The 25651-nt window shown below is 37.9% G+C and overlaps 1 long non-coding RNA gene across 1 annotated transcript; it reads right to left on the reverse strand.

Moving 5' to 3' along the window:
• Window positions 1-1246: 1246 nt before the first annotated feature.
• Window positions 1247-25651, reverse strand: LOC141504875 (uncharacterized). The gene is made up of 2 exons (XR_012473489.1): window positions 18436-25651; window positions 1247-1509 (listed from the first exon to the last, which is right to left on the reverse strand). It is a non-coding gene; the product is annotated as an uncharacterized LOC141504875 (long non-coding RNA).

Below are 25651 nucleotides of genomic sequence, written 5' to 3' on the forward strand. Positions count from 1 at the left end.
AACTTCCTGGAACTGGAAGCCCAAAAAAGTAGGTTATTTCTTCTGTTCATTTTTCACTAATTCCACCCCTGACTCAGGCAAAGGACATTGAGTAATAGGAGGAAGGAGTACCATACAATTAGTCCTTTGAATTAAAAGTGTGTGTGTGTGTACACATGGATATATTTTACATACATGTTAGTATATATGCACATACATATATTCTCTCTCTCTGTGTAAGTGTATATATATGTTTTTATCTCCATAGACTATAAACTTCATGAAGGCAAGAGCTATTTTGTTTTTATCTTTGTATCTCCAGTAGTTAGAGATATCTGCACATAATAGAGACAGAAATTATGCTTGCTAAGCTCCAGGAACTGTGCTAAGCTCTAAGGTAATAAATACAAGCAAGCAAAATAGTCCTTCAAAGAGCTTGCATTTAATGGAGGAATGCAACATGTTTAGGGATGCTGAAAAGAGAAAGGGGATATCTTAATGGTGTCATGGTAACAAAACTGAGATATTGTGGGGACTCTCAGATCCAGGCAGATAAGGCAAAAAACTCATCTATGAGAACTGGGTGAGCCAGATGGAATATAAATATCTGATAGGTTAGAGATGGTTAAAGAATAGATCCAGATCCAGAGACATAATTGATGTTTAATAAATACTTGTTTAGGTAAAAGGGAGGTTAGTACTTCTAAAAAATCATCTGAAGAATAATTATATTTCAATATAAGACTATATGAATTTGTATTTTTCTTATTTGTTTAATAAAACATTTTAGACTTGCTATCTTTAAATTTGGTATAGCTAAGAGGTACAAGGATACAGTAATAGGCCTTGAGTAAGGATGACTTGTCTTCCTGAGTTCAAATCTGGTCTCAGATACTTACTAGCTTTGTGACCCTGGGCAAATCACATAGCCCACTTTGCCTCAGTTTCCTCATCTGTAAAATGACCTGGAGAAGGAAATGACAAACTACTCCAATATATTTGCCAAGAAAATTTCAGATAAGGTCATAAAGAGTCAGATATGACTGAAAAATGACTGAACAACAATTTTTTTTAATAAAAGAAAGATTTTATTTATTTTGAGTTTTACAATTTCCCCCCCTAATCTTGGTTCCCTCCTCCACCCCCCACAGAAAGCAGTCTGTTAGTCCTTACATTGTTTCCATGGTATACATTGATCTAAGTTGAATGTGATGAGAGAGAAATCATATCCTTAAGGAAGAAAAATAAAATATAAGAGATAGCAAAATTACTTAATAACTTTTTTTAAATATTATAAGTAATAGTCTTCCCACAATTCTTTCTCTGGATACAGATGATATTCTCTATCACATATAGCTCAAAATTGGGCCTGATAGTTGCACTGATGGAATGAGCAAGTCTATTAAGGTTAATCATCACCCCCATGTTGCTGTTACGGTGTACAGTGTTCTTCTGGTTCTGCTCATCTCGCTCAGCATGAGTTCATGCAAATCCTTCCAGGCTTCCCTGAATTCACATCCCTCCTGGTTCCTAACAGAACAATGTTGAACAACAATTTTTAAATTTATATTTGGGTATTTATTTTTCCTTAATTATAATATTTTCTGAAATTAACAAACTCCAAATTAAGAAGGCATTTTCATATACACAGAAGAACAGAAAAAGAGGATTGATTGTATAGGAGATGTCAGATCTCTATGATACATAACTGAGACCTGAGTTGAGTCTTAGAGGAACACTGGGACTTAAGGAAGAGATCGGAAGATGGTACTCCAGGGACACAGAGACAGGACTAATTAGAAGACAGAAAACAGATTCATTAGTAGCAGACATATTTGGGAAAAAAATCTAATAGACAACTGGATTTTGATTAATAGAAGCTGGGTTCAAATCTTTGACATAGGACAAGCTACTTTATCTCTTTGGGACAGGAATCTTTTTCATTAATTAGCTTCCAGGGCTGTTGTGCGATAAATGCTTGAGCAAATGAGTTATAATATTGGAAAGGTACTTTGTTGGTAGCTAGCTATATGCTTCTTATACTTTGTTTTAAAATTAGAGCTGTTTGTATGAAATACCTTTGTATAATGAGAAGAAGTCTGGGACTTTGAATCAAGAGATCTGGGTGTAAATCCTACCTTGATAACTGTAAGGATTGACCCTGGACAAGTTATTTCTCTTCCTTGAGCTCCATTGACTTCATCTACCAAATGGAAATTTGTCCTCTCTAGCTCCTGAGGTTGTTTTGAGAATGCTTTGGAAATCTGAATTCTGTACAAATGGAAATTGTTTCTCCTGGATTATAAATTATTATAAATTCCTTGAGGGCAGGATTTAGGTATTGTTTGTTCTTGTTTTCCTCTCTGTGTTTTGCACAAGTTAGATGCTATAAGTGATCTTTGTTCTCAGATGTCACCTTATAAAAGGTCTTGAATTTAGACTTTAGGTTGCAGGCAGTGGGGGTGGGTTAGAGAGGAGATAATACAGGAATAGAGAGTTTTGTCCAGAAATGTCTTGTGCAAAGTTCTCAGCTTTTGTACATCCAGAAAATTTATAAATGATTGTTGACTTGTTTTGTTTTCATTAAGCACTCATGGGTTATAGGATTTAGAGTTAGAATAAACCTTTAGAGACCATCTAGTCCAGGGGTTCTTACTCTAAGAATCATGAACTTAGTTTAAAAATCTTTTGATGGTCATATTTCAATAATAATCCTATGTGTTTTATTCTATGCATACATAAACCATTACTCTGAAAAGGATTCCATTAAACTGCTGGAGGAGTCCATGACACATAAAGACAACTTCTGATCTGATCTATACTCCCTTTTAATGTGTTGTTTTTATTTTTTAAGAATTTATTCTGTGGTGAGTTTTTAATACTATATCACTTCCCAATGATCCTCCCCCCTCCACATACACACACACACACACACACACAAACACACATACACGTTTATAAATTGCCTGCCTGTGTAAAGAGAAAGTCTAGTAAGCAAAACAAATCCACAAATTTGCCAAGTCTGACAATGTATACTTCTTCCACTTCTATTTCCACTTCTTCTCTGAGAGAAGCATGCATCCATATCAGTCCTTAGGAGTCATCAGTTCTGATTCTTTCAATGCTCTTTCCCTTAACATTATGTTGGTCATTGACAAAATTATTCCTCTGGTTCTGCTTGCTTCATAGTCCTTCAATATCAAGTAATTTTCTCTGAATCTTCCACATTTGTCATTTCTTTCTGGTATGACCATATGCTTCAATTTGACCTATAATTCCTATTTTTCTTCCAGTTGCTTACCACCACAAAAACTACTGCTATAAATAGTATATAGATGAGACTTTTTTATTTTGTTCTCCTTGAAGTGGTTTCCCTCAGACATTTTTTTGTTTGCTTTTGCAAGGCAATGGAGTTAAGTGACTTGCCCAAGATCACACAGCTAGGTTATTATAAAGTGTTTGAGACTGGATTTGAATTCAGGGCCAGTGCTCTAGCCACTGCACCCCGTATCTGCCCCCATCAAAGACTGTTTACTGGTTCTTCTTGTGGTCAATCTCCTCCTACCTTTTTTTTTTAGGTTTTTTTTTTGCAAGGCAAATGGGGTTAAGTGGCTTGCCCAAGGCCACACAGCTAGGTAATTATTAAGTGTCTGAGACCGGATTTGAACCCAGGTACTCCTGACTCCAAGACTGGTGCTTTATCCACTACGCCACCTAGCCGCCCCTACTACGCCACCTAGCCGCCCCTTCCTCCTACCTTTGAACAGAAAAGGAAACTAAGGTCTAGAGAAGAAAAGGAACTTGTCCAAGACTACATAGATTAATAAGTGGCAAAGCCAGGGTTTGAACCTTTTGAAGAAGACAATATGAAAACAGTATAAGATGGATTGTTTTGGGGAGACCTACCAGGAATCTATCAAGGTGATACATATAATTATGAGATGATGAGAACTTGGACAAAGATGGTGGTAGTAGAACAGGAAAGAAGGGGCAGGTGGAGTGACATTAAAGAAAATGCCACATGATTTGATTACTGAGTCGATATGAGGAGAGTAGAGGAAGTAAAAGATTCCAATTCATTTTTCGGTGCAACCTATTGTGTGCAAAGAAAACTGGAGAATTTTGGTACAATTGACAGAAAAAATACAGAAAGACAGCTCTTTTTAAGGGACATAATGCATGAGTTTGAAGACCTGCTGGGATGGTTAGGCAGAGATGTCCCGTAGTCACTTGGAGATAGAGTAATAGAAGTCAGGACAGCAGTTGGCTCTGTGGATATAGACTTGGAAGTCACTTCTGGAGGTAGTAAAAGTTAAATTAGTAAGATTTAGAGTCATCTGAATTAGGCAAAGCAAAGAAAGAAAGGCCAAGGACTGAGCCTTGGGAACTGTCTGCTTTTAAGACAAGAGGTAGGGGGCAGCTAGGTGTCGTAGTAGATAAAGCACTGACCTTGGAGTCAGGAGTACCTGGGTTCAAATCCGGTCTCAGACACTTAATAATTACCTAGCTGTGTGGCCTTGGGCAAGCCACTTAACCCCATTTGCCTTGCAAAAACCTAAAAAAAAAAAAGACAAGAGGTAACAGAGAAGAAGGCCAGAAAGAGGAGAACCAAGAAGTTGCACTATCCTGGAAGACAGGAGAAAGGGTGAACCTCAAGAAAACAGGGATGGGCTGTAGTATTTGTTGTAGAGAGATCTAGGTAGATGTGACTAGAGAAAAATGCCTAGAAAGAAACTAGTTTCAGAAAAGGGGAGTTCATAAGAATATAGGATTTATTCCTGGAAGGACCTGATGTCTGATGCAATGCACTTAGTGTGCATTTGGAAGAAGTAGAGACCAAGAAAGAGGAAATGACTTACCCAAGGTGAGAAAACATAGAGGATGAAGGGTTTGTGCCAAGGCTCTGACTCCAAATTCAGTGCTCTTTTCACTATCTTAAACAGATTCCTCCTGGAAGCCAGATTGTAAGGGGTTAGGGTAAAAAGTGAGAGAGTAGAAGCAAGGAATGTAGACTTCTCTTTTTTTTAGAAGCTTCATAGCTAGGTTGTCCAGTATCCTTTACATTAAAGAGAAGTAATAATGATCATAATTGCTCCTGAACTTTTTGAACTGATATTTTATTTTTCCAGTTATATATTATAAAAGTTTTCCAACATTCATATTACATGCTTTTGCATATTTTAAAGTTCTATAATTTCCTTCCACCCTCTCTCCTCAGTGGCGAATACATACACATTTGTGTTTAACATGTTTACAGATCATTCATTTTCCGCATGAGAAATTAGGATTAAGGGAAAAGAAGGAAAACCATGAGTTGGGAACGAAAAAACATGAGAAATTTTAAAAAGTGAATGTAATATTCACTCAGATTATGAAGGGTTTTTGTTTTGTTCTTTTTCCTCTGGATGTAGATTGCATGTCCCTAGCAGGTCTCCTAGGATTGTCCTAGCTCTTGAACTCTTTAAAATTTATAAGAATACAACCCTCTGAAGTAAGTGACCTGCTAGTAACCTGACTTTTCTGTTGCAGAAACTGAGGCTCAGAAAGTGACTTGTCCAAGGGAAGTTACCCAGCTGGCAAATATCAGAGCCAAGTGTCAAACGTAGGCCTGTTAAGCAAGTCCTGTGTTATTTTTTACTTTTGGGGCAATGTGGAAAGGACAGTGATTTCTTTCTTGATCTGACCTCTCCATAGAACACCCAGTTCTGTTCCAGCCTCCGGGAGCTATGATGCACCCCACTCAACTCCTAGCAGACAAAGCCTGCCAAAAGTCCTCCCTTGGACTTAAGGGATAACCAAAATCTGGAGGGGGAAGGGTACTGGCTGAGGTCCCATCTGTCAATCTTCCCCTATCAGGTCTGTGTCTCTGATGTGAATACTTCACTCTAAGTAAAAACTTCTTCTCTGTGCCCCCCCCCCCCCCCCCCAGGCAAGAGGCTCCAGGAATGGTGCTGTGTGATCCTCTGCTTCTCCCTCATCGCCTTCAATCTGTGCCATCTTCTTCGGCTTGCTAGTCTGGAGCACACTCACCTGGTGCTGCTGGGAGTATGTGAGTATGTGAAGAAATCAGGATGTTTTGTGGCCTGAGAGGGGGGAAGTATCTGTGATTTCAATCTGCTTGACCTGTTTACCTATGAAACTGGATACTGGATCAAGTGATTTTCTTGGGAAAGATGACCAAGGAACGGGGTGGAGAAGCATGGTCATCTAAGGATAAATGTGTGGTAAAAAGAACCCTGGTTTTGTCATAGATCCTGGCTGTGACTTTTATCCCTGTTACTTAATGTGTGACCCTGAACAAATCAGTGTACCTCTGCACCTTCTTTTTGAGAGAGATTGCATTCATTTATCCCTCAGGAATGATATAACATGAAATACTTTCCTAAATTTTGTATTGTGATCAAGCAAAAGGCTCATGTCCTGGTCCAACACAGGAGCCAAGAACCTAAGATCTTTATATGGGTAAAATGGGTTAAGAAAAACTGTCCTGGGAGTTCTCAATCTCTCTGATTAATTTTAGTCTCAGATTATTTCTGAATTTGGGCTTTTTTGCTTTTATCAATCTAGATCCTCTTTTAAATTCAAGTTGTTTCATGTGAGGAAGAGGAGGAGAAAAAGATGGAATTCTGGTAATTTGGGCATCTAGCACCCAAGTCCTAGAGAGTGACCAGGCTCAAATTCAGGTCTGGCAGTTTGAGAGAGTCAGACTCCTATTTTTAGTTATGTATGTATTGATTGGAAAAGTAGTGTCAATATATTAGAGAGGAAAGAGACTGGATTAAGTCTAAGAATCTGGGTTCAAATTTCTGCTACTTTGCAATTTCAAACACTTCCCTTTGGTGCCAGCAAAAGTTCCTTCCAACTTTCAGACTGGTGAGCATTCTATTAGGAAGTTCTATCTTGTAGGCTAAAAAGGAATCAGAATAAAAAAAAAACCATCAGAAGGCTTTTGCATTTCTCCAGCTATGTGATCATGAGGACCAGGGTTGTGATAGTGGGTTCTAAAGGAAGGGTGAAATGTGGAGTCATTGTAGAAGAATTAGCAGGACTCAAGGAGTCCAGAGACCAGCCTGGGGAAAGAGGGAGGCTTTGTGTTAAAGCACTTCCTGACTCCCTCTCTTCTTTTAAGGGAGATGATAGGACTGCTCCTGCAGTTAGACTAGCTTAATTAGGCTTGGGTGCTGTGTTGGAAACACACTAGGTGAGGATGAAATGTTTGGTGTGGGGCTGGGAAGAGGTTGTTTTCTCTTTAACTGCATTGTTCTGATTGAGTTTATGACCTGGGGACCTGGATAAATAGATCAAGGTTCTGGCCCTCTTGTTCTGTAGGCCCAGTAAAACAGGCATTGTGGTTGTTTAGAGTATTTCAAAAAAGACTTCTCATTTGGATAAATCACTTGGGCAGTAGCAGGTAGGAATTTCCAACCCGAGTAGAAGACCACGATTCTAGTCCTGAGGCTGCTATTTACCATTCCTTTATAATATTTAAGCAAGCCAGTTCTCTGAGTCTCAATTTCCTTTTCTGTCAATGACAGTAATCTACTATATTCCTTCCTACATCTATTATTTTAAAATTATTTTCTATTTATTTTTATACGGTTTCCTTTGTTTTTTCTTTGCCTATTTCTTTTTTTTAAGACATTCATTTAAAAAATGAGTTCCAAACTCTTTCCCTCTCTCCTGCTCCTGTCTCTTCCCCATTTGAATGGCATTGAGATGGCAAACAATGTGCTGTTCCAATTATAAATGGGAAATCATACAAAACATTTCCCTAACAGCCATACTACAAAAAGTAATAAGAAAAAGCAAGAAACATAAAGTAAAATAAAAGGTATGCTTCAGTCTTATATTTAGAGTTCCTCAATTCTTTCTCTAATATTTTTCATCATGGATCCTTTGGAACTGTCTTGGATCATTGTTTGATCAGAGTAGTTAAGTCTTTCATCGATTAGCAGTGCTACAAAGTATTGCTATAACTATATACAATGTTCTTACTTCTCACTTCTTTAAAGAAAGATTTTATTTCAGTTTTACAATTTTTCCCCCTAATCTCGCTTCCCTCCCCCCCACCCCCCACAGAAGGCAGTCTGTTTGTCTTTATATTGTTTCTGTGGTATACATTGATCTAAGTTGAATGTGATGAGAGAGAAATCATATCCTTAAGGAAGAAAAATTATAGCAAAATTACATAATAAGATAACTTTTTTTTTTAAATTAAAGGTAATAGTCTTTCCACAATTCTTTCTCTGGATACAGATGATATTTTCCATTGCAAATAGCTCAAAATTAGGCCTGATTGTTGCACTTATGGAATGAGCAAGTCCATTAAGGTTGATCATCACCCCCATGTTGCTGATAGGTGTACAATGTTCTTCTGGTTCTGCTTATCTAGCTCAGCATCAGTACATGCAAATCCTTCTTGGCTTCCCTGAATTCCCATCTCTCCTGGTTTCTAACAGAACAATGTTGAACAACAACTTTTAAATTTATATTTGGGTATTTCTTTTTTCCTTAATTATAATATTTTCTGAAATTGTTAACAAAGTCCAAATTAAGAAGGCATTTTCATATACATAGAAGAATAGAAAATGAGGATTGATTGTATAGGAGATTAGATCTCTATCATGTGTAATTTGTTTGCCTTTTTTTTAAGGTTTTTACAAGGCAAATGGGGTTAAGTGGCTTGCCCAAGGTCACACAGCTAAGTCATTATTAAGTGTCTGAGGCTGGTATTCCTGACCCCAGGGTCAGTGCTCTATCCACTGTACTACCTAGCTGCCCCTTTGTTTACCTTTTTAAGCATATAAATTCAGTCTGTAGCTTTAAGTAGTCCTGCTTATCTGTGATTCTTATTAGTTTTCTTCCAGTTTTCTTTTGTGTCTTGAAAAATGCCCTCTTTCCTTTTCTTTTTATTTCCCTCCCCCTTTTCAGTCTCTTCTTATCATTTGTACCTCCTGCCCAAGAAAAACTAAGCCCATGTAACAAATATGAATAGTCCAGCAAAACAAATGGCCACATTAACTGTGAGAGAAAATGCATGTCTCACCTTGAGGTCATCACTTTTCTGTCAAGATAGTTAGCATGTTTTATCAGTGGTCCTATGGAATCATGGTTGATCATCAAAATTTTCAGGTTTTTCAAATTTTTTAAAATTTAATTATTGTATCAGTTGTCCCTCTTGTTCTGCTCACTGCTCAACATCAGTTCATATGAGTATTCTGAGGTTTTTCCCAAGCTTTACCATTTGTCATTTCTTATGGTACAATTTTCCATTGTATCAATTTACTATAATTTGTCTAGATATTCATGGGAGATAGGGGTGGGAAGATAATTTTTTTTGTGTTTTCTAATTCTTCCTCTATCACTCTTTACTTTCTGGACAATTTAGAGAGATGAATGGGCCCTCCTAGCTCCCTGGACAGAAGTAATATCTTCCCTCCTTGAGCCTAGCCACATTTTTTCTCTTTTCCTACTTTTCCTGATTGACCTTTTACTTGGTCATTTCACCACCTGGTGGCAAGTTTGGGACATTACCACAGATGTCTGGAATTCTCACGGTTTTTAATCCTGTGTACAATTTGTAGGTCTTTGTGTGTGTGTGTGTGTGTGTGTGTGTGTGTGTGTGTGTGTGTGTGTGTGTGTCTGAAGGTGTGGATTCTATCTCAGGGTGGTCTTCCTGAAGCATTTGGGAGCTGATGGCTTCAACTAAGGGGATCTACGTCTTGGGGTGAATAGAGGTAGGAAGGAAAGGCAAAGGTGATTCAGTAGAGATTTCTAGAGTCAGAGGACTTGGATTCAGTCCTGTTTCTAAAACATATATATATACATATATATATATATATATATATGTATATATATACATATATATATATACACATATACATATACGTGTATATATATACATATACATATACGTGTGTGTATATATATATATATATATGACATTAGGAATGACTTACAGAAAAATCAGAGCTGCCCCAAGTAGAATGGGCTAGACTGCAAAGTAGATCCTTCCTTTCCTCAATTACGAGGTCTTCAAACAGAGGTTGGACAACCTTTTGTTGGGCATATTAGGGGGGAAATTCCTTCTGTGTGTGAATTGGACTAGTTGGTTGTTGAGGTCCTCAAATTCTGTGATTCTCTTTACATATAGGTCCTTTCTGAATCTGGATCTATTTATTATATGACAACATTGATTGGGAAACTCAACATGTTTGTTCAGTTGTGTCTGATTCTTTGTAATCCCATTTAGGGTTTTCTTGGCAAAGATACTGGAGTGGTTTGTCATTTCCTTCTCCAGCTCATTTCACAGATGAGGAAACTGAGGTAAATAGGGTCAAGGGACTTCTAGCTCACACAACTAGTAAGTGGCTGAATCCATATTTGAATCAGGAAGATGAGTTTACTTGACTCCAGGTCTAGTGCTCTATCCATTGTGCTTCCTAGCTGTTACCAAACTACTTTCTTCACAACTCACTGAGTTTTAGTAGTTAGTGGTATGAATCTCATAGTACAAATGAGGAAGCTGAGATTCAGAGAGTTGAAGTCATATATCCTGGGCCACTAAGCTAAGTGACCAGACTGGGACCTAAACTCAGTTCTCTTGATTTCAGGTCTATTGTTCTTTCAGTCACCCCACTGCCTCTAGATGAGATAATATGCAATGATAATAGCAATGATGCACATGTTTATAAAGTTTAAAAATTAATTCCCTCACAATAGCCCCTGGAAGATATTATTACCAATATTTTTTGTTATTGTTGAGTCATTTCAGTCATGTCTTACTTTTTGAGGTCTGAAATCTCAACTAACCCTACCCTTATTAATAGGCCAGACTATTAGAGATACCTTTTGGTATGTTAAGGTGAAAAGAACTTTGGCTCTGATAGCAGGGAACCTGAATAATTTCTTACTTACTAGAGGCTTTCCAAAGGGCAGCTAGGTGGTTTACTGAATTCAAATCTGGCCCCAGAAGTTTACTACATGTGTGATTCTGGACAAGTCACTTAATCCTTTCTGCCTCAGTTTCCTCATCAGTAAAAATGAGCTGGAGAAGGAAATGGCAAATCACTCCTTTGTCAAGGAAACCCCAAATGGGATTGCAAAGAATCAGATATGACTGAAAATGAGTCAATAATAACAAAAGGGTTTCTAAGTTCTCTCCCAGCTCTAAAAATGTCTGCTCATATCAGATATGGTTCTACTCTTTCTCCTAGCCTTTTGAATACCCCCTCCCCTCTCAGCATTAGTATATAAAGAAGAAAGCAAAGTCCAGAAAATGAAAGGACAAACCATTGGTAACTGATAGATCTAGGATTGGATTGCCAGTCTTACTATATTCTTTGAAAGTCTCAGGTTCTTTTTAGTATAGTACACTATGAAAGAGAAAGGCTGGCAGTATGGGTTAAATCTCACAACAGATAAAACCTTGACAAGGTTCCCTCAGGTTCAAAGTCTACTCCTCAAGATTTAGGCTCAGGAGTTCAATTTTATCAATTTATTTGGAGGCAACTAGGCCTTGGGAAAACATTTGATTGATGCATTCTAAATGAACAAATCTGTAGTAACCAAAATAATGATTTATTTATAATGGAAATGTAACTGTCCAGGAATGTTCATGACCCCAATGAATGCTCTGTATGTTCATGACCCCAAAATATGAATAAGTTATTAACAAAAATCAAATTATTTTAAAGCTTTTAGGCACCTTAAAACAACACTGACCTTGAAAGGAATCAAACCCAGAATTCCCAGAACTGGAAATGGATCCTGGAACATAGGGTATACAATGTTCCATGAAATTTTCCTTTGATAAAAGTGAGCTCTCTGACCTCAAGATTGCCTGGAGCTTTTTAACCAGATCTTCCTTTTTCCATCATGCTCTTATATGACATGTGAAAATATTGTATCTCTCTTAGTAATAATAGTTCACATCTATTTAGTACTTAGTATTTAGTATTTAGTACTTAAGTTTTGCAAAATGCTTTACATTATCTCATTTGCTCCCAGGTACTCCTGACTCCAAGGCCGGTGCTTTATAACCTAGCCGCCTATCATTCCCTTTTTATAGATAAGGAAAATGAGGCTCTTGGAGATTGAGGGCTACCCAGCTAGTAAATAGCTAAATCAAGATTTGAATCTAGGTCCTTCTAACTCCTGGTCCAGTGCTCTATTCAATGACCTGTTGCCTCATCTATGACTAAATTGTTCAAGGATAGGGAGTTCTATATTTCTGTTTTTCAATTCTCAGTAAGAAGTCCAATATCATGCATCCAGTAGGCATTTAATAAATGTTAGTTGAAATTAATGTCAGAGTTAAAAAACGCACCTGACTTCACTGTTGCTGGATCTTTATTCAGGTTATGCTAATCCACCAGGTCTTTTCTGGTCCTTCTTCTATTCTCCTACCATACTATTTCCATTTAGTGATTTATCCATTCCTGTGGTTCCAATTATAATTTCTATTCTGATGATTTTCAAACAATCCTTTTTTTTTAGATTTTTCAAGGCAATGGGGTTAAGTGGTTTGCCCAAGGTCACATGGCTAGGTAATTATTAAGTGTCTGAGGTCGGATTTGAACCCAGGTACTCCTGACTCCAAGGCTGGTGCTCTATTCACTGCGCCACCTAGCTGCTCCATATTTAATCAATCTTAAATTCTCTGAGAATCTCCAGTCCTGCATCTCCAATAGTCTTTCAAACATCTTGAATGAATATTCTGCAGACGATTTTAAACTCATCATGTGCAAAACTGAAATCATTATCTTTTCCTCCTCCTTCTTGACTTCCTATTGCTATTGAGGGATCCATAATCATCCAGGTTCAAAACCTAGGTGTCATCTTCAACTCCTCATTCTCTCCCATGCTTCCATATCCAATCAATGGTCATATATTGTCTGCCTTTAACACATCCTTTTTTTTTTTTTTTTAGGTTTTTGCAAGGCAATGGGGTTAAGTGGCTTGCCCAAGGCCACACAGCTAGGTAATTATTAAGTGTCTGAGGCCAGATTTGAACTCAGGTACTCCTGACTCCAGGGCCGGTGCTTTATCCACTGTGCCACCTAGCCACCCCTTAACACATCTTTCCAATCCCCTCTCCCTTCCTCTGATGCTACAACCACTTTGGTACAGGCCTTTATCAATTCATGTCTGAACTATTACCATAACCTTCTGCTTGGTCTCCCAGTCTCATCTCTCCCTACTCCACTCCATCATCTACTCAGTTATCAGGCTGAACGTCCTAAAGTACAAATATCATATCTTATTTGGTAAACTCCATTAGTTCTCTCTCACTTCCAGGATCAAAATGTAAAATTCTTTTCTTTTTTTTTTTTAGATTTTGCAAGGCAATGGGGTTAAGTGGCTTGCCCAAGTTCACATGACTAGGTAATTATTAAGTGTCTGAGGCCGGATTTGAACTCAGGTACTCCTGACTCCAAGGCCAGTGCTCTATCCACTGCGCCACCTAGCTGCCTCCAAAATGTAAAATTCTTGTTAGATTTTCAAAGCTTTTAATAATCTAGACTGTTCTTTTCCAGTCTTCTTACATCTGATTCCCCTTCCACTCTTTGCTATTCCTTAAAAAACACACTCCATCTCCTGACTTGAAAGGTTTTCACTGTATATTCCTCATGCCTCACTCCTCCTCCTCTCTGGTTCCTAGCTTCCCTGGCTTTCTTCAATTCTCAGCTAAAGTATCATTTTTCCAAAAGAAGCCTCTCTTGGGCCTCCTTTAATCTCTTGACTTTCCAATAATGTTATCTCTAGTTCATCCTGTATATAGTTTGTTTGTACATAGTTTTTGCTTGTTGTCTTCCTTACTGGACTGTGAGCAACTTGAGAGCAGGGACTGTTTTGGGTCTTGCTTTTCAGTTTTTTGTTTTTTGTTTTGCCAAGCATAGTGGATTCTCAGCACATAGTAGGTACTTAAAAACACTATTGAATGACTCAATAATGAAGAACCTTGAATGTCATGACGTTCAGGAAGCAACCTCAGAACACAGAATATCAATGTTAGGAGTGAACTCAGAAAAGAATGTTAGAGCTGGAATGAATTTTACAGCCCAGTAAATCTAATCTGTTCCACTTTTGGACACTGCTGTGCCCACAGTAGCTTCAGTTCAATCTTCACCTTACTGCCTACTCCCTCTACTGGCAGATAATGTTAGGGACTAACAAGGCTGTATTTCAATTGTTTCACTTGTATCCAACTCTGTTCACATTTGGGGTTTTTGTGGCAAAAAATACTCTTCAATCCTTTTAAAGATGAGGAAACTCAAAAACTGAGGAAACTGAGGCAAATGGGGTTAAATGACTTGCCCAGGGTCACACAGCTGATGAATATCTGAAGTGTTCTGACTCCAGGTCTGGCACTCTATCCATTGCACCATCTACCTTCCCAATTCTGAGTAGAAAATATTTTTTTCCCTGGGCTAACCTTCATTCTAATCCCTTTACCTCACAAGAACCTAACTAACCCAGAGATGTTTTCAGTCTGCATTAGAGCAGAGATCTACTAAGTCAACCCTGGGTCAGGGGCAGCCACCTCAGACTTCTGGAGCAAAATACACAGAACTATTCTCCGAAAGGAAGATGGATTAGATCATCAGATACTACAAAGATGAAGTTCCTCAGGGCACTGATTCTTTAAGACATGTGTTTCATCAAACACACCAAGGCTCCAAGATTCTGCAGAGTAGCCCCATCTAGAGCCCTCTAGCTTTAATTTTATGAACTCGGCTTGGAGTTAGGGTTGAAAATGAGAAGTAATTGACCCAAGGTCACACAGCAAGTTAGGGAACAGGGCTGTGATTAAATCCAGGTCTTCTTATAACTTCTACTTTGCCACAGTGTGTTTTAGTTCATTATATATATATATTATATGTTAAATATATATAATATATTAGTATATATTATATGTAAATGATTTGCAGCTATAATTCTCTAATATATTATTTAACACTTTATATTATAAATATTGGGGCTGGTGTTTCCTCATCCTTTAGATAATCTTTGAGCACTATCTCTATGATATGAACAGAAGTGGAGCTTGAAAACTGATTAATAATCAATTCTGTTTTTTGGACAGACTCCCTGTTCTTAAGTCTTAAGGAACAAAATATTTATCACTGCTGAATGGGAATAGTTTATCTTTTCAGAGTAGATGTTCAAATGGGGGTAGTGAGATAGCAGTGGTGTTCAGGGAGGTCAGCACCCTGGCCAGCAGTTTTGGAGTTAGGACCAGCAGGATGTTCCAGCACCAAGGCTAGCTGCTAGACTCCAGGTGTTCTACTCCATCCTCACTCCCTACCAATTTGCATTAACACATCAATCTTGATTATGTCATGACTAATTTTGCATTTGTTTATACTTTCAATGAAGTCAGATTAGCAATCTATACACAAATTGAATCAGTTATTTCTGCACTAGACTAATAGAATCAAGAAATCTTTTGGAAACATAGAAAGGGCTTTGAATTAGGAAACTTGGGTTTAAGTCCTGGCTCTGTTAATTGTTTTGTTTTTTTTTTTTGGTTTGCTTGTTTTTAGGTTTTTTTGCAAGGCAAATGGAGTTAAGTGGCTTGCCCAAGGCCACATAGTTAGGTAATTATTAAGTGTCTGAGGTCGGATTTGAACTCAGGTACTCCTGACTCCAGGACTGGTGATCTTATCCACTGCGCCACCTAGTTGCCCACTCTGTTAATTGTTAACCCAAGATGGGGTTCACTTTGAGGCTTTCACTGTAATTTTATGCTCTTATCCCAATTCAGAACTTCGCCTGGGAATATCAGAATTTTACTGTATAGTTCCCCTACAAGTACTCAGATTTATAAAATTTCAGGCACAACACAGGTTTTATTTATTTATTTATTTATTTATTATTTTTTTATTTGACTCCAGGGTGGGTGCTTTATCCACTGCGCCACCTAGCCGCCCCAACACAGGTTTTATTTAATCAAATAAAAATGTAGTAAAAAAATAATACCACAGACCCTGAACAATTAGGAAAACTCTCCTCTCTTTCTGAAGGACATCAATACTCTCTGTTGGGTCCCACTTTCCCTCTGAATCTACACCATTCATGTGATTTAGGAGGGAAAAGTCCAGGTTGTTGCTTGGTGTACAAGCATATTTCTCCACTGTGTTAACCTTTCTTTTTCTCTGGGTCTTGAAGATAAGATAGCCTGTTAATTTATTTCCAGGTCTGAATTATAGCTAGGTAACTCCACCTCTTTATTCTTCTTCCCTCCCCTCCCCCACTCCTCCTCCTCCTCCTCCTTCTTCTTCCTCTCTCTCTCTCTCTCTCTCTCTCTCTCTCTCTCATGTTTCTATCTCTTTTCTCTCTACATCTCTTCACTCTCTCAGATTCTGTCTTTCCTTCTAGTGCTAGTCCTAAGTTCATTTGGTTCTCTATGGAGAATACACAGATAAACCGACCTCTTTACCTAATTCATATTTTGTTCAGAAGACAATAGGGAAGAAGAGAGACAGACTCTTCTAGGTGCAGGTCAGGGTGTGCCTGGGCATGCCCTTAAATACTTATACACATAAACACAGACATATAAACACACATAACCATACGCATATACAAACACAGACATAATCATAATAATAGCTGATGTTTAGATAGTATTTCACATGCATTATCTCATGTGATCCTTATTTACTATGAAGCTATGTGCTGGTGGGGAAAGATTACTGGATTTGGGGCCAGAAGACAAGAATTCAGATTTCAATTCTGTAAGCTATGTGGCTTGGGGAAAGTTCTTTCATCTCTCTGGTTCTGGGTTTACTATTTGTAAAATACAAAGACTGGATTTGTTTTCTAAAATTGCTTCCAATTGTAGATCTCAAAGGTAGTATGATTATTATCATCCTTGTATAGATGAAGGAAAGAGAGGTTCAAAGAGTTGAAATTATTTGCTCATTGTCAAATGGATAATGAGTCTCAGGGTCTGGATACAAATTCTAGTAGATTCTGTAAAGCCTAAGACTCTCCCTCTCTGTCTTTCTCTGATTCTGTCTCTCCTTCCTTCCTTCCTTCCCCCTCTCTCTTCATTACTTCCCCTTCTTCTCTCTTCTTTCTCTTCTTCCCTCCCCCTTGTCATCTTCCTTCTCTCTCTGCTGGGGTAAGCATCTCCTCCATCCTCCAAATCACTAAATGGAACCAAATATGGAAAAAAGTAAAATGTTTGTAATTTATCTAGGCTGCATAGATGATGCCTCCTATGTCCTATCCACTCCCCCCCCAACCCCTTGCCCCTCCCCCCAAGACTTTGTAAGTAAGGATGTTGGACTAAATTAACTCTAAGGTCCCTTTCAATTCTAATTCTATTAACTATGAATTAGAGTCAAAGAATGCTACAGTCTATTCCATAAGCTATTGCACCTCATTGAGATTCCCAGAAATATATCCCTGGTAATGAGATGTATATAAAGTTAATCTGGCAGATGGGGTGAAGCAGCCTGAAAGGGGCAGGTAGTATGGGCCAGTGGAAAGAATACTTGGAGTCCAAAAGAATCAGAGAAGCAAAGAAGTTCAGAGGTGGAAGTACTTAGTTTCCTTATCAGTGAGGACCATATGATTTTTTTTCAATTGATATTTTATTTATTTTTTCCAGTTACATGTAATAAGTTTTTCAACATTCATCCATATGCATATACATATTTTATAGTTACATAATTTCCTTCCACCCACCCTCCCCTCAATTTTTGAGGCCCATAAAGATTAGACTTGCTCTCAAATCATATAACAATTACAAGGCAGAACTTGCCTCTAATTATGGTGTAGCCACTAATTTAGTTTTTCCTCTCCCTGAATCTCAGTTTCTTTATCTGGAAAATGAAGATACTGAATCAAGATATGATCTGGATTCTGACTTAGAATGCTATGGTTTTTCCCTCTCCGGGAAGAGAATAAGGTTCTTCAGCCTCTTTAAAGAGCAGAATGCAGAGACCAATATTCTCCCAGTTAGCCATAAGGTGGCAGTATGGTTCCAGTCAACGTTCCCTGAATACCGAAGGAATTTTGGTCAACCAGAAAACCAATATTCAGCTTTTATTTCTTGAAAATTGTAAGCCTTTTAGTTCATAAGTGTTATCATATGAATACTAGATTGGGGACTCCATAACCCCATTTGGTTGGAATAAAGTCAAGATGAAAATAAACTGGCATTTTTGAAAATTTTTATTTCTTTACAACTTAACTCTTGATCTTCATAACATTTTTGCAAAGCAGGTGCTATTATGATTTACACTTTACAGAGACTGAGAGAGGTTAAATGATTTGCTTAGGATCACTTAGCAAACTATCTGGGGCAGGATTTGAATTCAGATCCTCTTGATTCCAGATCCTGTGTTCCAAACCCTTTCTATCTATCTGCCCCACAACAACAGCAACCCCAACCTGAAAAATTCCTTGTACAATTAAATCCACAAGTATTTATTGATCACTTACTATATGTCATTTAGGATCGGTGGTACAATGGAGAGAGTCAGGAAGTCTTGAGTTCAAAGGAAATGGGAAACCACTCTAGCATCTTTGCCAAGAAAATCTAAGTGAGATCACAAAGAGTCAAAAATTACCGATAAGACATGTGTCATATATTTTATAAAGCATTGGGGAAACAAAACAAAAATCAAATAGTACCTGTCCTCAAGAAGCTTATAGTCTACTGGGATATATATATATATATATATATATATATATATATATATATATATACACACACACACACACACACACACACACACACACAGCATACACACAGATAAATCAAATCATTAAATATGAATCAAAGCCATTTTGGAATGAGTAGCACAAAATGTACTAACAGCTAAGGAACTCAGAAAAGTCACTTTTTTAGGAGATAGGGCTTCAGATGAGATTAGATGAAAACTAGAAATTCCAACTAGTAATTTGGATTTAGAATCAGAGGAATTCCTGGGTTCAAATTCCAGTTCCATCACTTAATGCCTGTGGGGTTGGTGGGAATTGTTATTTGTACTTTGTTCTTAAAAAGGGCTTGTGACATCAGAAGGGTGATGTCTTGACTTGCAAATACATTGGATTTAAGTAAAGCAGAGCTGTGCAAAGTCATCAGTCTCCCTCTCTCCTGCAGTCATGGACTCCAATGGCAAGATATAAGTCAAGGAGACTGGTGATGGTCCAGCAGGGTTGGGAGGGGGGAAGAAAGAAAGGGAAGGGAATAAGCATTTATTTATTATAGCACCTACAGTTTGCAGGCACTGTGATAAGCTCTTTACGAATATCTCATTTGATTCAGGAAGGGGGGTGCTATAATAATCTCTATTTTTTCAGATGAAGAAACTGAGACAAACTGGAAGTGTGTAACTTGTCCAGGATCATGAACCCACTAAGTTTAAAAATGAATTCAGATCTTCCTTATTCCAGACCCAGTTGGACCAGAATTCTAATGGCCTTTCTTGTGATCTCTGATTTTACAGGTGAGGAAACTAAGGCTTAGAGGGATTAAAGATGCCTCTCCCATGGTCACATGATCCCAGAATACGTTTTCAAATCACTGAATCCTATGCTTTTCACAACACACTTTATTCTCTCAGCTTTGGGGATACAGATTTCCTTGGCTCATTCCAAGGGCCAGTTCATGGTCAAGAATACGCCAGGGTCTATAAACCAGAACTATGAATGTCAAATGGAAGCTAGAGTCCTTTATTGTCAGCTAAAAATCTTGAGGACATGGTAAAGTTAGGAAATCTGGGTTTTCATCCCTGCTCTCACCTTTGCAAACTGTTTGACTACAAAGCTTCTTGACATCTTCAAGATGTTTATACTTAATTCTCGAAGAAGACCTTGATATCAGGGAGGTGATATCATGACAAGCAAGTGAATTGGATTTGAGTAAGGGGGTGCTGTGTTAAGTCACCAGTTTCACTGATTCCTCCAAAGTCATCCAGGTCCAATGACCAGATATGAATCAGGATGACTGGAGACGATCCTGGATTCAAGGCAATCAGGGTTGATTGATTTGCCCAAGTGTCTGAAGAGAAATTTGAACTCAGGTCCTCCTGACTCCAGGGCTGGTGCTCTTTCCACTGTATCACCTAGCTGCTAACAATACCACAAAGAGTCGTGGTGAAGAGAGTGCTTTATAGAAGGCTATAGAAAACTTATTACCAGAGGGAGGGTAATTAGAATAACTTCTTTCTCTGCCTTCTATCCTTCTAACCATTTTGAGGGGATTCCAAGGAGCCCAATTGAGTAGTGAACCAACCAGCACTAGAGGCATTCAAGAAGTCTATCAAACATGTTATAGGAAGCTAACTGGCTTTGTGGATACAGCACTCAAGGTCAGAAAGAGCTAATTTTGATCATAGCTGTGTGATCCTGGGCAAGTCATTTAATCTTAATCACTCTCAGTTTCTTCATTTGTAAAATGCTGATAATAAGAGTACTTAGCTCACAAGATTGTTGTGAAGCTCCAATGAGATAATAGGCAAACTTTAAAGTACTGTCCCATACTGGGGCAGCTAGGTGGCGCCAGAATGCATAGAGCACTAGGCCTGAAGTGAATTCAAATGTGACCTCAGATATTAGCGGTATGATCCTGAGCAAGTCACTTAACCCTATTTGCCTTGGTTTCCTCATCTACAAAATGAACTGGAGGAGAAAACTGCAAATTATTTTTGCCAATAAAATCCCAAATGGGGTCACATAGAGTTGGACACTACTAAAATGAGTGAACAACAACAAAGTATCATATAAATATATTAAGTTGTTATTATATTGTTGTTATAAAGTAGCTTCCTCCTTCAGGTAGGAACTGGAGTAGAACGGTCTGCTGTCTGTTCCAAATCTGACTTTCTAACATTCTGTGATCAGAACTCCAAAATTCTAAACCTCTCTTTTGTAAGAACCATAGTCTTTCTTTAGGTAGAGGGGTCACGTGGAAGGGTTATGGAGTCAAATGTAGACCAAATTTATGGAATGAATTTGGGACCAGAACCATCACTCAAAGGCAAGAGGGATACATTGGTCCTCTGCTTCTATTTTCATTTCCCATATGGACATGATGCAGCACAGGTTTCACTGGTTTCTTTTATAAATTGCACTGCAATTTTTTTTCCCCTCATCAACATCATATTTAGTAGCTCCTCCTGAAAACACTGACCTATGTCAGGAACATGACAGCTGTTTTCAAATCAAGAATGTCCTTGTTGGAAGGATCAAAGAATAAAAAAAATATGCAAGAAGTTAAGAGGGGGTGGGAGTGACCTTAGAACACAGAAGTCGGAGCTGGGAGGGACCTTAGAACAAAGAATATCAGAAATGGGAGGACCTTAGAACACAGAATGTTTAAACTGGAAGAATTTAGAGCATAGAATGTCAGAGAAGGGTTGGACCTTAGAAAATAGGATGCTAAAGAGTTGAAAGTGACTTTAAAAGGAAATCATTTGACCTAAATCCCTCATTTTAAAGAGGAGAAAATTAAGGCCCAGAAGAGACAGCCACTTGAAATATTTTATGGATTTTAATGGGAAAGAGATTTGATCCATTTTGGGTTTCTAGAAAGCAACTAGAACAAATGAGTGAAAACTAAAGGGGAACAGATTTCATCTCAGTAAACTTATCTGACAATAAAATTGTCTACCTTTTGAGGTAGTGACTTTCCTGTCACTGGAAGTTGTTCAGTAGAAGCTCTCAGGGACATTGCAGAGGGAATGTTGAATTCAAGTGCTGTTATTCAACTATTTCAGTTGGGTCCCACTTTTTGTGAGCTTTCTTGGTGAAGGTACTGGAGTGATTTTCCATTTCCTTCTCCAGCTCACTTTACAGATGAGGAAACTGAGGCAAACAGGATTAAGTAACTTGCTGCTGTACCCATCCATTGTGGGTAAAACTCAACTCAGGTAATAAGTATGAGGCAGGATTTGAAAATAAGCCTTTCTGATTTGAGGGCTAGCACTCTATCCACTATGCACCTAGCTGATCATCAAACTCAATAGGGTTTTTGTTCTTTTTTTTAGATTTTTCAAGGCAATGGGGTTAAGTGGCTTGCCCAAGGCCACATGGCTAGGTAATTATTAAGTGTCTGAGGTCAGATTTGAACTCAGATACTCCTGACTCTAAGGCCAGTACTCTATCCACTGCACCACCTAGCCACCCCTCAATAGGGTTTTGAATAATATCTAAGGTCCTTTATAGTTTTGAGAACCTACAGCTCAAAGGGATGAGAGAATCAATGGAGTGGCAAAGCCACCATCTTGGAAAAGTATAGACCTAGAAAGTAGAATAGATTTCTGGTTCTCATTTTTCTTTACTTGATGTGTGACCTTGGGCAAGCCTCATTTACCCTTAGTTTTGCCATTTGTCAAATGGGGATAATAATAGCTATGCTATTTATCTCTAAGGGTTTTGGGGAAAATTAATATAACTTAATAAGAAGGTAGAACTTAATAATATAATTCCTTTCTAGGTATGCAGTGGTCAAAAACAAGATGTCTTATAAATTCTTCATAGCTTCTCTGCACATTTTCCCCAAATTAATTCTAAAAATCTTGGTAGAATTTTCATGTACTCTTCCAAATGGAGTATAACCTCAATATATAATCAATCTGCATATAGGTTAGACCCCATTTAGAATCCAGGTACTTTTCCTTGGCCAGGCCTCAGGTACCTTTTCAGAAACTGAATTAAGAAGTAAAATGAAGGAGCTTCCAGCCCAAGTGATGCTCAGGTGATTGATCTTGAGCACTGTCAGATCAGGGTTTTGGGAAAGGAGTGCTTATAAAAACAAAGGGTTACATCACCTATACACATCTGTCTGAGTGAAGGTGGGAACTGTCACTGATTTCACTATCCAGCCTGAGGTTCTTCAGAGTGGAGACTAGAGAAAAAGGGTGAGAAAGAGAGGGGCTAGAGAGGTGTCATGCTTACTGGCTGGTTCCTGATGCAGAGGAACTAGATTAAAATATAATGGGAAAATGTTTTACAAAATAAATAAAATACAAAATAAATAATGCTAATTTGTGATTATATGTGGCCCAGAGTTTTTGTATTTGAGTTTTATACCACTGAGCCAGATGATTATGAAGACTTCTTCTCCCTTTGACACACCATGCTCTGTGTTTTCTGCCCCTTCTCATTCTGATATGTTATGATTCTATGGGTGTGTAGGAATGTTTATTCTACGAGTGGAAAGGTTTGTTGGGTTGAGCTTTACCCACAAAGGATAGGCACAGTGGCAAAAGTACTAGATCAGGAATCAAGAGATCCAGTTGTGGGTTATAACCTTACCACTGACTTATGGTAGTTTTGTGTGGGTCTCAGTGTCTCTATCTATAAAATGGGCATAATAAAACCCATCAGGATCACTGAGAATATTTATATAGTACTATAAGTTTTGCAAAGCACTTCATATGGATTTTCTTATTTGGTCCTCAAAATGATTTTGAGAATTATGATTATTATCAAACTCATTATATAGATGGAAACATTGCAGTGCAGAGAGGTTAACTTAATCATAGTCCCACAGTTAGAATCAGAAGTGGGAATCTGAACTCAGGATGCTCTTGATTTCATCAGTCTTTTCCACTAAAGTCATAATCACATGAAATCATTGATATGGGGCACCTAAGTGACACAGTGGATAAAGGACTGGACTTGGAGTCAGGAAGATTCCAGTTCAAATCTGGCCTCAGACACTTAACAGATATGTTAAGTCACTTTGTTCTATTTGCCTCAGTTTCCTCATCTGTAAAATGAGCTGAAGAAGGAAATGGCAAACCTTCTTTGCCAAGAAAACCCCAAATGATGTCACAAAGACTTGGACATGATAGAGAGTGATGGAACAACAATACAGTTATAAAGGTGCTTTGAAATATACAAATCACTACATCCAAAAGAATGTTGTAGGTGCTGTGGATCAATGGAGGCAATCTAAGAGAGGTCATTTACCCTTTTTCATGGTTCCTATAACCTCAGAATACTAGAACTCTAAAGGACCTCAGAATATAGAATGTCAGAGCCGTTAAGGTGCTAGAGACCATTTAGTTGAATCCTATCATGGTTACAGTGAGGAAATTGAAGTTTAGGGAGGGGAAAGCAAGGAGTAGGGGGGTAAGTATTTATTAAGTGACAATTCTGGCAGGTGGGCAATATTACAATCCTCATTTTAAAGTTGAAGAAACTGGGGTTAAGTGACTTGTCCAGGGTCATTCATCCATCAAGTGTTAGAGTCCAAGTTTGAGCTCAGTTCTTCCTGACTCCAGACCTGAATGTGCCATTTAGCTTCCTAGAGGGGAAGTAACTTGCCCAAGGTCTCACAGAATTATGGTAGAGACTTGAACTTGGGCATCCTTTCTCCCGGTCCAGGGCTCTATCCTCTATAAGATGCTATCTGACAATCTGACCTGATTTCTTCTAGTCTTCCATTGAAGGGAAGATGTCAAAGACTTGAAGGAGGGAAGAGTCAGTGGTCACCAATCCTGGGTCCCCTCTAGGAACTGAGTAGTCTGAGTGATTTCCTGAAAGATCTTTCCTTGGAGATGTGGAACCAGGGCAATTTCCTGAATAGGTTATACAAACTGTTAAAATGATCAGAATCTTAGTGCAGCATTCTCAGAGCATAGTAGTTTCCAAATCAATGTTTGTTGTTATCAAGGGCAACCTTGAAGGGAGAAAGAAGGGAAAGTATCAGATAGCAAGAGCCTTGAACTTAGAGTCAGGGAACATAGATTTCAGTTCCAGGACCCTGTGTGAGCAGAGGAAAGTCATTTCTCTTTTCTGGGTCACAGTTTCCTTTCCTTTAAGATCAGAATATGTCCAATATTTGGGGAATGTTGAACAAATTGCAGGATATGAATGTAATGAAATGAGATGTAATTGTACCATAAAAATGATAATTATTGGGAATGTGAAGAAATATGGGAAGACATAAAAAGATGCAAAGTGAAGAGAACAGAATCATAAGAAATCTACACTATACGAAATAAAAATATATATAACCACTATGCAAACTTTTTTGGCATTCAAATAAAAATGTACAAAATAAAAAGAGATCAAAAGAGAACATGGAAGCAAATGGGACACTTTTAATTTTGTTAAATTAATATGCATATGAAAAACAATGTGAACAACTTGGACTTTGTTATTTACAAAAGAATTTCATATACATAGTCTCATTTGACCCTCAAAACTCTGTGAGTTCTTCAGGTATCAAGAATGTCAGCCTCCCTAAGGTATAGACTGGTTCATTTTTATCTTTTAATTCTCAGTGCCTAAATGCCATAGATATTTAATCAATGTTGAATTGCTTTGTCTATAATCATTTTATGTTTTATTTGAATGTTTTTCATTAATAGTTATGAAGTTTAAAATAAAGAACTTAAACATTTTTTAAAAGTAGAATGAAGGTTTTGGCCTAAGTTTTCTTTTTCTATCCTGCCATTCTATGTTCTAAGCTCTCTTTTAACTCTGATGGTATGTCCTAATATCCCTTTTGTTTCTGAAAATCTGTAGTCTAAGATGCACTATAATTGTATTATTTTACAAAGGGGAAATACACATTCTGAAAAGTATGTTGACTAGTGACTGATCCCAGGTTAAAATAGTAACAACAACAACAACAACACTGGTATAAATATAAGCTTTGCTTAGATTACTTAATTTAATCTTCATAATTAAATGAAAC

This window comes from Macrotis lagotis, chromosome 1, assembly GCF_037893015.1.
Source record: "Macrotis lagotis isolate mMagLag1 chromosome 1, bilby.v1.9.chrom.fasta, whole genome shotgun sequence".
Lineage (NCBI taxonomy): Eukaryota > Metazoa > Chordata > Mammalia > Peramelemorphia > Peramelidae > Macrotis > Macrotis lagotis.